Consider the following 10,991-nt stretch of genomic DNA (forward strand, 5'->3'; position numbering starts at 1 on the left):
TCCCCCTCCCGGAACGTCGTCCCCCCCCCACCCCCCCCCCAGGGCCCAAGCGAGAGAGACACACGCAAGGAAACCAAGAAATACCTGGGGGCCCACAGTGGGGAGCAGCGTGGCGGGCAGGGGACAGTTGGGGTCAGAAATGGCCTTTCTGAGGGAGAGGGCTAAGACTTAGGAGGCGGCCTGGCCCGGTGCTGGCGGGGACACCTGCGTCTCTCTGGGCCCCTCTCTGGGCCTCAGTGTTCCCACCTGTAAAATGGAAGACACAGGGGCTGCTTTTGCCGAGGCGGTACATGAACAGCCCTCGGCCTGGCCTGGCACAGAGTAAAACCCCCCACAGGTGGGATTTGGTGTTTCCACTGCTACCTCCAGCAGACTGGGCTGTCTCCTCCCTCAGACTCAGCTCCCAGGGGACCGGCAGTTGAATCCCTGCCATCAGACTCAGGTGTCTGAGGGCAGGGGCTGCACCTCCCACCACAGACCACAGACACCGGACACTCACCTGGGAGGGGGGACATTCTTACTCCCATCCTGCTTGTGGAAAACCTCATGGTCTTTTGTTAAGTCGATCAACAAACGCGTATCGACCACCTGTTGTGGACGGCACACTGCGCTGGGCACTGGGCACAGCAGAGAGCCAAACAGAGAGAAACCCTTGCTTTGTATCAATCCCTGCATCTGCGTCTGCAGGGGAGTGAGCAAATAGTGCCCCAAACCCTGTTAAACTTAAGAGCATTGCCTTCCAGCCAACAGGTGTTTCTGGAACATCTATTACCCGCCAGGCACCCTTCCAGGTACCGGGAATATAAGGGAGAGCGGAGGAATACAGATTCCTGCCTTCTCTGAGCTCCGGGAACAAGACAAGACCACGGCTTGGTAATTATGGAAGTATTTGTGTGTACAAAGGAAGAGTTTGGGGAGCAGGTATGGAAATGAATGAGGGGGAACCTGCTTATCCGGGGTGTCTGGGAGAGGTGTCTTTGAAGAGGTTTACATTGGAGATGAGATCTGGAGGATGCGAGGGTGGGGAGAGGAACAGAGATCCTGAGGATAAGGATTTGAGTGTGTGTGTGTGTGTTGGAGTATTCAATGGCTCCCTATTGTCCTCACAATAAAACCCAAACTCCTCCCTCTTCCCAGGGACAGAGGGACGTTCAGGCCCTTCGCTGTTTTCCCAGCTGACCAGACTGGGGCCTGCCTCGGGGCTTTCGCCCTTACCGTTCCCTCTGCCTGGAATGCTTCCCACCATTTAAGTCTCAGCTCGCTTGTCACCTCCTAAGAAGACCCCCTTCCAGCTGCCCATTCAAGCGGTGCTCACAAATGGCGTTCACGCCTCCCGTCTTGGGATCCTCCAACACCGTGCCCTGTTCTGGATCCGCCTGGGCCCCAGCACGGTTTGTTATGTTCTGTTTTGACAGGATCACGGTGAGGCTGTGTGGGGACAGAGCCTATCCCTTGCAGAGCCAGGCACACAGTAAGTGCTCAATAAATGAATAGAACAGGCCGGGCAGTGCATCCAGAAACAGAAACAGAGCATCCAGCTAAAGCCAGAGATCCGCCGGCCACACTCCTGCTGAGAACTTCCGCCATTCTGCAGTGCCAGGAACTCCAGGTTCTGGGGGGTCTGTGAAGTCCTGTGTCCAAAACCTTTCCAGGAAGTGTCGTGCCTCCCCTGGATGTCCCCCCGGGGCGCTAGATGTAGCATTCCCCCCCCTCCCCGCCTCCCCCTGCCAGGCCCCACAGTCCATCCTGCTTCCCCCAACACAGAGCTTCAACCCAGCCCCTTCTCTCCCCTCCGCCTACCACTCAAACCTATTCCCTCTCCCCACCGCACCCCCCCCCCGCCCCCCATCCAGGTTTCACCTCCTGTCCACCGGTTCACACACTCTCTCTGCTCCAGCCACACCAGTCCCAGTACCTACTCTGTGTTCTCTCCCACCTCTGGGCTTTTGCTTGTGTTGTTACCTCTTTCTGGAATTCACTCCTGCTCCTTTTCTGCCTGGAGCAAATCCACGTCTTCCAGGCCCAGCCCCAAAGCATCTCCTGCAGGCAACCCCTCCATTACACACGCTGAACTCAGGCTGTTCAGGGAGGGATTTGTTCTAGAACCCATCCTCCTAAGGGAAGACGCTGGGGTCCTAGGGAAGGCCCGGGGGTGGGGGGGCGGGGGGGGGGGGACAGAGTCAGGCACTCACTCCTGGGCCCACCTAGTTAGTGTCATGACAGAGGGAGCATCTGGAGGGACCAGGGCCTCTGCCTGGTGAGTCCAGAGGAGGCTTCCTGGAGGAGGGGACCTTTACCCACCAGGCTTTAGATGTTTCTACCAGGCACACGCCACAAGGGAGGGTAAATACAGATTTGTGGATTGCCTGAGAAGCCACAAGACCACACACACACACACACACACACACACACACACACACACACACGCTATGGTGTATATGATCTGCCAGGAAGGAAGAGACATTCTGCCCTGAGCAGCAGCTGTGAGAATTTGGGGAGACTTAGCTGAGAGCAACCTGTGAGGTGGGAGACCCTCGGGCAGCCCATGACTCCATAACTCGCTGAAATGTCACATCCAGCCAGAGCAGGAGGCAGGGAAAGGACTCGCCAGGGGTGAGTTACAGTCTGGGCAGTCTAGCACCGAGAAGGCTGCGCCCAGCTGACTCTTGGGCCTTGCAGGGCTTCTCGCCCCACCTCCCGAGGTCTCAGTTTCCCCATCTGCAGAATCCAGGGAGAAGCTGCAAAATGGGGGAAGGGACTTAGCTTCCGATCTCTCTCCTTCCACTAGGGAAAGCTCAGCCCCGGTTCCTGGCTGGGTTTTTATGATGTGGATTTTTTTTTTTTTTTTTTTTTTTTAAAGGAAAAAGCTGAGAAACAGCGCTGGGACCCGGGATTGCTCAGACCACCTTAAATCAGCCTCGCCGCCTCAGCTACTGTGGAAATTCCTTTCTCCGCGGTGGTTGGCTGGGTGTGCCAGCCAATCCTCCCGCGGCGCTCCCACATGGGTCCATGACATCACAATGGGCACTGGCCAATGGAAATCAAGAAACCCGCGACCAATGGCAGGAGGCTCTAGGATCGGCTGGGCCAATCGGAAGGCTGCCAGCGGGGTATGGAGAGTGCGGGTCGCCCCCACCCTTGGAGACGCTGAGAGCCTCGTGGACACCAGAGCTCACCGGGAGTGGGGGTTGGGGGGGATCCGGTCCGTTTAGTATCCGAAAATCCGGAGACGCCAGCCACCCCCTGAGCCTGGCGAGTCTCTCCTTAAAAGCAGGAGCCCCTCGTCCAACAAAGTGCCTTGAAAAAGCCCGGCCAGCTGGCGGGGCCGACTAGGCGCCTTTCGCCCTATTTCACAGATGGGTAAACCGAGGCAGACTTCAGCTCAAGCTGGACACCTCCCACCTCCAGTCCCCGGGAAGAGCGGAGACTCTCAGCCGGGACTGGAGGCCCCTGGCACGACTCAGCTTTTGTTTCCAGGCCCCGCGGGGGGAGGATAAGCCTACGTGTAGGCGGAGGGGAGGGACGTGCGCGTTTCCGTGCCTCAGTTTCCCTGAGCGCAAACGGGAGAGGAGGCGGCAGCGGGGTTCTCGGAAAGACTACGATCCCCAGAAGCCCCCGCGCGGCGCCCGCCCGGGCTGTCAATCAAAGTAACGTGGGTCCCTCTCCCGGCCCGCGCTCCCCCGCCCGCCGCCTCTCTCCTGCCAGCTCCCGCTCCCTCCCCGCCGGCTCCGGGCCCGGCGCGGTATAATTACAGCCCATTGATCCGACCCGGGCCGGGAAAGCGGCTCCCTCGGGGAGGCCAAGCCTTTGGCTTCCGACTTCGCCAACCTCTGCCTACCGCCCCCGCCCCCAGCCGAGCTCCTGGGCCACCAGCCAGGCCTGTCCCCTCCTGAGGGCCAGGGCTCTCAGGTGACCTCGGAGCCTCTGTTCCTGCCAAGGTTGGCGGTGAGCCCCCCTCAGAAGAATCACACACGTTAACTTCCACCTGGGAACGTGGGGAGGCCTCCCCCTTGTTCTAGCGACCCCCACCGTGACCTTAAGACTTGCGCGCCTCTCTCTGAGCCTCGGTTTGCTCACCTGTACTGTGAGATAGTTGGGCAAGACTTGTTCGTGAAACCGGTGTGCTGGCTCTGTGCTGTCCCGTGTGTGAGCAGCCAGGCCGGGCCATGATGGGGACTCAAGGAGGGGTTCCCGAGATTGGGAAATGGGGCGTGTGGGAGGCCCACAGAGCAGAGCACTCTCAGCCCCCTGTAGTCCGATGGAGGTAGAAACGGGACTGTGGGTGGGGGCAGAGACAGAGCCAGGAGTGAGGTCCCTGCTTGGGAAGTTGGGAAGGCTTCCTGGATGTCAGATGGGGGTGTGTAAGCTGGGGTTCTGCAGAATGCATAGGAGTTGCCTCATTTGAGCAGTGCATTTATATCACCCCAACCCAAAGTAGACTCAGGAAAACTGGGGCAACGTGAAGTCTTCCCCTGGGACTGAGGAGTCAGGAGCTCCGACTCCACACCTCCGTGGGTGGACCTCTGACCTTGCCCAGGCTGTGGAGTGGGGGAAGGTGGACACACTCATGGGCTGAAACGGCCCTCTGCCCGCTTTCACAAGGGTCTGAAGGGTCAACAGGTTCTGAGCAATGGGAGTCGGGGACTGGGTGGCCAGTGTCGGGAGGCACTAGGATTGGCTGAAGGCTCCCCACCCCGGCTGCTGCCTCTGAAAGGACTGGGCAGCTCCAGAAAGAAAAGAAGGGGCCTCAGGCAGCCCAGGATGGCCCCCCTGCTCAGTGGGTTTCCTCACCTGGAAGCCGAGGTGGGTGACAGAATCTTCTAATACACTAACACACACGCTCCCTTCCCCCTACATTTTTGATGATGCATTAAAGTGGCTCAGCCGGTAGAGCCTTCGACTCTTGATCCCTGGGTCCTGAGTTCGAGCCCCGTCTCGGGCGTAGAGATTTGCTTTTAAAAAATGTGATCAGATCCCATCCTTCCCTCTGCTTAAAAATCTTCCAGAGCTCCCCATCACCCTCAGAATAAAATCCAGATTCCCACCTGTGTCTGCATGGGCTGACCCCTGTCCTCTCCTGCCCTCACCTCCTCCCTCTCTCCCCATCACTCACTTCCCTCCAGCTTCTCAGCCCTCTTGGTTGTTACCTCTAACATACCAGGTAAGGCCCTGCCCCAGGACCTTTGCATGCACTGTTTCCTTTGCCTGGATCACGGCTGACTCTTCTCTCCCTTCCAGTCTTGGATGGAACATCACATCCTAGTGAGGCCTGGTCCGGCCAGCCTGGCTACAACAGCCCTGAACCTCCCTACTTGGTCAGCCCCTCTCATTTTATTTCCTTCGGTAAAGTCTCATCCCTCTCTGGACACTGATTATTTTATGGTCGGCCCAGGCCCAACACGGTGCCTGCCCCTTATATTTGCTGGGAGGATGAAGAGGCAAGCCTAGGGAGGGGCAGAACCCCTTCCAGGTCACCCAGTATTCATATTCGGGGCAGGGATCCAGAGTCCCTGACCTCCTGCCCATTGCTAACCTAGCCTGCAGGGGTCAGTGGCCACCTGAGGTCACGCCTCCCTTGGAGGCCCGGGTTCAAATCTGACTTTGCTGCTGTGCCACCGTGGTTCTGTAAACTGAGAGGAACAATAGGACCTTCCTTGTGTTGTCATAGGATCAAACAGCTGGATGGGGAGGCTGGCTTTGCCTGTCCTGTGAGTGTGTGCAGGGGGGAAGCAGGGCGGGACCTGGCCCAAAAAGGCAACCTCTATTTGGGGCTCTCCTGGTCCCAGACCCCACATCACACGCAGGGGCCCTCCATCCCAAGTCTGGGCCTCACCCTCTACACCTCCCACCCCCGCTCCCGGCATCTCCGCGAACCCCGCCTCCATCCCTACTCTTGGGGGGCTCCTGCTGGACCCCAGATTCGCCCAGTCCCCAGCAGGCATCGCACAGACGCGTGTGGAACATACTGTGTGGCCCAACCGGAAGCTTACTCTCCCAGCTTCGGGTTTGCTGGGAGCCCTTTCTCCCCGAGCCTCAGTTTGCTCATCTTGAAAAGGGGGTGAGCCAGCCCTTGATAATGGTACCTCCTGCCCTTACTGCAGGGCCAGCTGGATTATTCCCTTTACTTTGTGCGGGAACCTGCAACAGAAGAGCAGTCCTCCTGCCTCTGGGCTTTTGCACTCTTGGTTCCCTAGGCCTGCAGCCCCTCCCCCTCCATCTCCCTCCCCTCCTCCCCCCCACAGGCTCCTGCCATCCAAGTCTCAGCTGAGATGTCACCTCCACAGAGAGAGGCCTCTGTCATTCGCCGCCGTCTCCAGCCCCTGTTGGATCTTTCTTTGTGGCATTTGGTCTGTGAAATCATCTTATTTTCTTATTTGCTGGTTTATTATCTGTCTTCCTAGACGCTGTGGGCTCCACCACGGTCAAGAGCAGCTCTGTCCTGGGTCCCTGGGCACCCACCCCAGGGTCTATTACACAGCAGGCGTCCAATAAATGCCGGTGACCAGTGGGTCTGGCTGCAGGGCAGGGTGGAGTGGAAGCGTCCAGGCCCAGAGACGCCTAGGGACCTGTGCGGGGTCACACAGCGCCAAGCTCACTCAGGGTGGGCGCTCAGCGGCTGCCGTTCAGGGGCCGGGGGGGGGGGCATCCCCGCCCCGCGTCCCAGGTCGGCCAGACCGTGTGCCATGTAGCCCGCCGCCCAGGCCGGGGAAACCCACCATTAACCGCGCGGGCCGGGCCTGCACGTTACCCAACAGGCCCGGTCAGGCCCAGCAGGGCACCGGGAGCGCGGGCCCCGCCCCTCCTCGGGGCCGGGATCGGGAAGCGGGGAGGGGAGGGAAAGGGAGGAGGGGAGTGGGGCGCGGGGAGGAGGAAACGCTGGGGACCCGGGGAGGAGGCGGAGGGTGGGCAGGAGGGGAAGGGTGAAGGGGACGGGGGAGGGAGGGGCGGGGGGGGGCAGGGGAGAGGGGGTGGGAGGGGGCGGGAGGGTCAGGGGCGGGGGAGGGGCGGGCTTCCAGGCCTGGCTGGCGCCCAGCGTCCGGGCCCTGGGGCCGGAGTGGGTGGGAGGGGAGAGGCGGTGGGTGGGGGGGGTGGGCATCCAGGGCGGGGGCGGCTGCGGGGCGGGGGTGGCGAGGAGGGGGCACAGAGCGGGGACACGTGGGGAGAGTAGGAAGGAGAGACCGACAGGGAGGGGAGGGAGAGCTGGAAAGACCTTGAAGGACGGTGGGGGGCGGGGCGGGTGAGGGAGAGAGACCCGGAGAGACAGAGGATCTGGGACACCCAGAGACAAGGGCGGAGACACACGGAAGGGCAAGGCTGCGACAGCCCGAGAGACCGTCGGGGGGAGTCCTCGGCGGGCAGGGCCCTATGGTGCCTGGGCTCCCTCCCGCCGCGTCTAAGGTCAGAACGCGTCTACACGCGGCGCGAGCCTCTGTCTCCCCTCCAGCCTGGCCCCTCCTCCGCTCTAACACCTGCCGTGGCTCCCAGGCTGGCAGGCGGGGTCCGGAGGGGCTGGCTCGTGCGCCGCCATCTCGCCCGTTCGCTCGATCTTCCCCCGAACACCTACCGCGAGCCAGACACAAAGATGCAGTAGTGACCACATCAGACCGAATGCTTTTGTTACAGACTCAGAGTGGGGGTCGGGGGTGGGGGAAGGGAGAACAAGGGAGTATCTGTTGCCTTAAGTTGTGCATTGTGATTGATAAAGCCGGCAAAAGAGGGGGTGTTGATGGCAGTCCCCGGCTCTGGGGACAGTGTGTTCCAGGCCAGGGAAAGGCCCTCAGGTGGTGTCGGAAAGAGGCCAGGGTGAAGGCCTGCACAAAGCAGGGAGCACTGCCTCAAGGAGCACCCCTCCCTCCCACTCCCTCCTCACCCTTGCCTCCTGCCCTGCCCTGCCTGGCACTCCCACCCTGGAAGCCCTGCTCTCCAGCACTGGTTCCAGAAGCTTCCTCTTTCCCTTAAACAAAATGGCTAAGACCCTGGACCCTGTGGCTTGGACCTTCCTGCATCAGAACCCAGGTTCCTGGCTGTGTGCTCTTGGGCAAGTCACTGCCTCCGTTTCTCTGTCTAATGGTCCTTCCTTCACAGGTATTTTCAAGAATTAACTGGGAGACGGGCGCCTGGCTGGCTCTGTGGGAAGAGCATGTGACTCCTGCTGTCTGGGTCGTGGGTTCGAGCCCCACATTAGGCATAGAGATTACAAAAATAAATAACTAATAAACTTAAAAAATAAATAAATAAAGGAATTAACAGACATGTAGTCAAAACCCTCAGCCAAGGCTGGGGCCTTAATAGATGTTCAAATCATAGCTGTTTATGATTTCTGTTATCCTGATGACTAGCTTTGGCTTCCTGATTATTTCTGGTTGCTCCTAGTGGGGCCAAGAGCTCCTTTACCTGAGGTCGGGTGACCTTCTGAGGCACGGCCTTGTTTTGTGGCCTTGACAATCTGTTGTCTGTCTTTGGGCCACGGTTCTGTTGTCTGCGAAATGGGCAGCGTGACATTTCCGGGTCCCAGACTCCACCAGCACTGTTTCTCCCCCAAGACTGCATCCGAGTCCAAGTTGCTGATGCCCAGAGGACTCAGGAAGGAGGAAGGCCGGCCGGACTGTGGCCATTTCGTGGGTCACGTGGGGAGTTCCAGCTCAAGCCAGGAGCCGGAGGAAGAGGGCTGGCTTTCTGAGCCACTGGGGTGCTCTCAGGCCTAGGAGTCGGTGGAGGTACAGAAGGGGTGTCTGGGGACAGGGGCTGGGTTCGGCTCAGGCCACAGGGGCCTGGGAGAATTCTCCAACACTGGGGACATTAGCACATTCGACGACAGAGTAGGGGGGCGGCTCACACCCCTGATGCGCACATCCCCCTGCTAAAAAGCCCCTTCCAAAGGGGAATGATCATAGAAGGGGAGGGGCTTTTAAGAAGAAGGGACCCCCCCCCCAAGGGATGGGGTCTGAGAGGGGGTTGGGTGGTCAGAAATGGCTGGGTTCATCCTGTCTGCATTGCCCCCCCCCTCCTCTCCCTGGGCCCCTCCCTCTGAGCCTTCCCCCTTCCTGCTGTGTTCCTCCCCATCCTCCTCCAACTCCCCCTCCTCTCTCCCTAACCCCTCCCCGGCTCTCCCTCCATTCGCTCCCCCTCCTCCTGTCCTCCCCTCCCTTCTCCACCCCTCCCTTCTCTCCCCCACCCCCTCCCTCCACCCCTCCCTTGTCTTCCTTCCCCCTCCCTTCCCCCTCCTCTCCCCCTCCCCTGCACTCTCCCCACCGCCCCCTCCGCCCCCTCCTCCCGCCTCATTAGGCGCGGCCGCGGCGCGGGGCCCATTAGCGGATCAATTAGCCGAGGTCGCCGGCGGCGCGGTCGTTAAGCGCGGGAGGCCGCGGTGGGGAGGGGGCACCGGAGGCGGCCCCTCCGCCCGCCCCGGCTCCGCGGCCGCGCTCGCGCACCGCCCCCCCCCCACCCCGGACCTTCTTGTCAGCCTGCTCCACCGGGGGCTCCCAGATCCAAGCCCCGCAGGTGGGATTGGGCGGGGGTGCTCCGAGGCCCAAAGGGAGGCCCCCCGAGGTCCCAGATCCTCCGTGGCTGGGCAGGGCGCCCCCTTCTCCGGAGGAGACCCCTGTTTTGGGGATGTCGGATTTGTGAGCCCCCCCCCCCCCCACGAAGCCCTTCATCTGCCAGCAACATCAGTAATAATAACACCAGCTGACAGCTTGTGAGCCCTTGCAGGCGTCCTGCTAATTGTCGGGAACAGTTTCCCAGAAACTGAGATCAGACAAGTGACTTCACTTGCCTCAAATCACTAGTTAGGGTCTGAGACGGCTACAAACCCAGGTCTGCCCTCAGCAAACTGCTAACGTTTATTGAGCTGCTTCTATGTGCAAATTAGGAAAAAAAAAAAAAATTGCAGCCAACACTCCCCATCCCTTCTCTGCCCGGCTCTCCGTCAACACACGGCGCGGACACATTTTGTGTTTTCCTGGTTATCTGTCCGTTCCAGCCAGAGGACAGGGATTTATGTCTTCTGTGTCCCTGGGGCTCACAGTAGGTCTCAATGAAGGACTGGAGGAACGTGCCAGGCTGTGCTGTAAGCATTTCCACGGATTAAATAGTATGACCTTCATAACAAGGAGTTGTATTGAGATTGTATCCATTTTACAGACAGGGAAACCAAGGTCCAGAGGGGAGAAGCCACTTGTCTAGATGGCCCAGCTCTGAGAGGAAGAGCCAGGATTTATTTATTTTTATTTTTTTAATGTTTATTTATTTTTGACAGAGAGAGAAGGAGAGAGACAGAGCACGAGTGGGGGAGGAGCAGAGAGAGAGGGAGACACAGAATCCGAAGCAGGCTCCAGGCTCCGAGCCGTCAGCACAGAGCCCGACGCGGGGCTCAAACCCACGGACCTTGAGATCATGATCTGAGCCGACGTCGGGGGCTCAACCTACTGAGCCACCCAGGCACCCCTGAAGAGCCAGGATTTAAATTGAGGCTAGAGACCATATGCCTGGAACCACCATGTGACATATTAATGGCACCTGTTGTTCCCTGCAGGACCTGGGTGGAGGGGCCTGAGAGGACTTAAGAAACATGTCACCCAGGGACCTGGGGACACCTGGGTGGCTCAGTCGGTTAAGCCTCTGACTTCGGTTCAAGTCATGATCTCACGGTTTGTGGGTTCGAGCCCCACGTCGGGTTCTGTGCCGACAGCTCGGAGCCTGGAGCCTGCTTCGGATTCTGTGTCTCCCTTTCTCTCTGCCCCTCCCCTGCTCGACTTGCGCTTTGTCTCTCTCCGTCTCTCAAAAATGAATAAATGTTAAAAAAAAAAAAAAAAAAGAGAACACTGTTCCAGACAGACGGAACAACATGTGCAAAGGCCTCTAGGCAAGGAATGGCGAGATGTTTCAAGCTGGTTGCCGCCTGCGGAAGAGGGATGATTGGGGGGGGGGGAGCAGATCCAGCTGCCACGGAGGCCACAAATCTATTTTTTATGATTTTTTTAAAATTGTGA

The sequence above is a fragment of the Prionailurus bengalensis genome, chromosome A2 (assembly GCF_016509475.1).
Source record: "Prionailurus bengalensis isolate Pbe53 chromosome A2, Fcat_Pben_1.1_paternal_pri, whole genome shotgun sequence".
Lineage (NCBI taxonomy): Eukaryota > Metazoa > Chordata > Mammalia > Carnivora > Felidae > Prionailurus > Prionailurus bengalensis.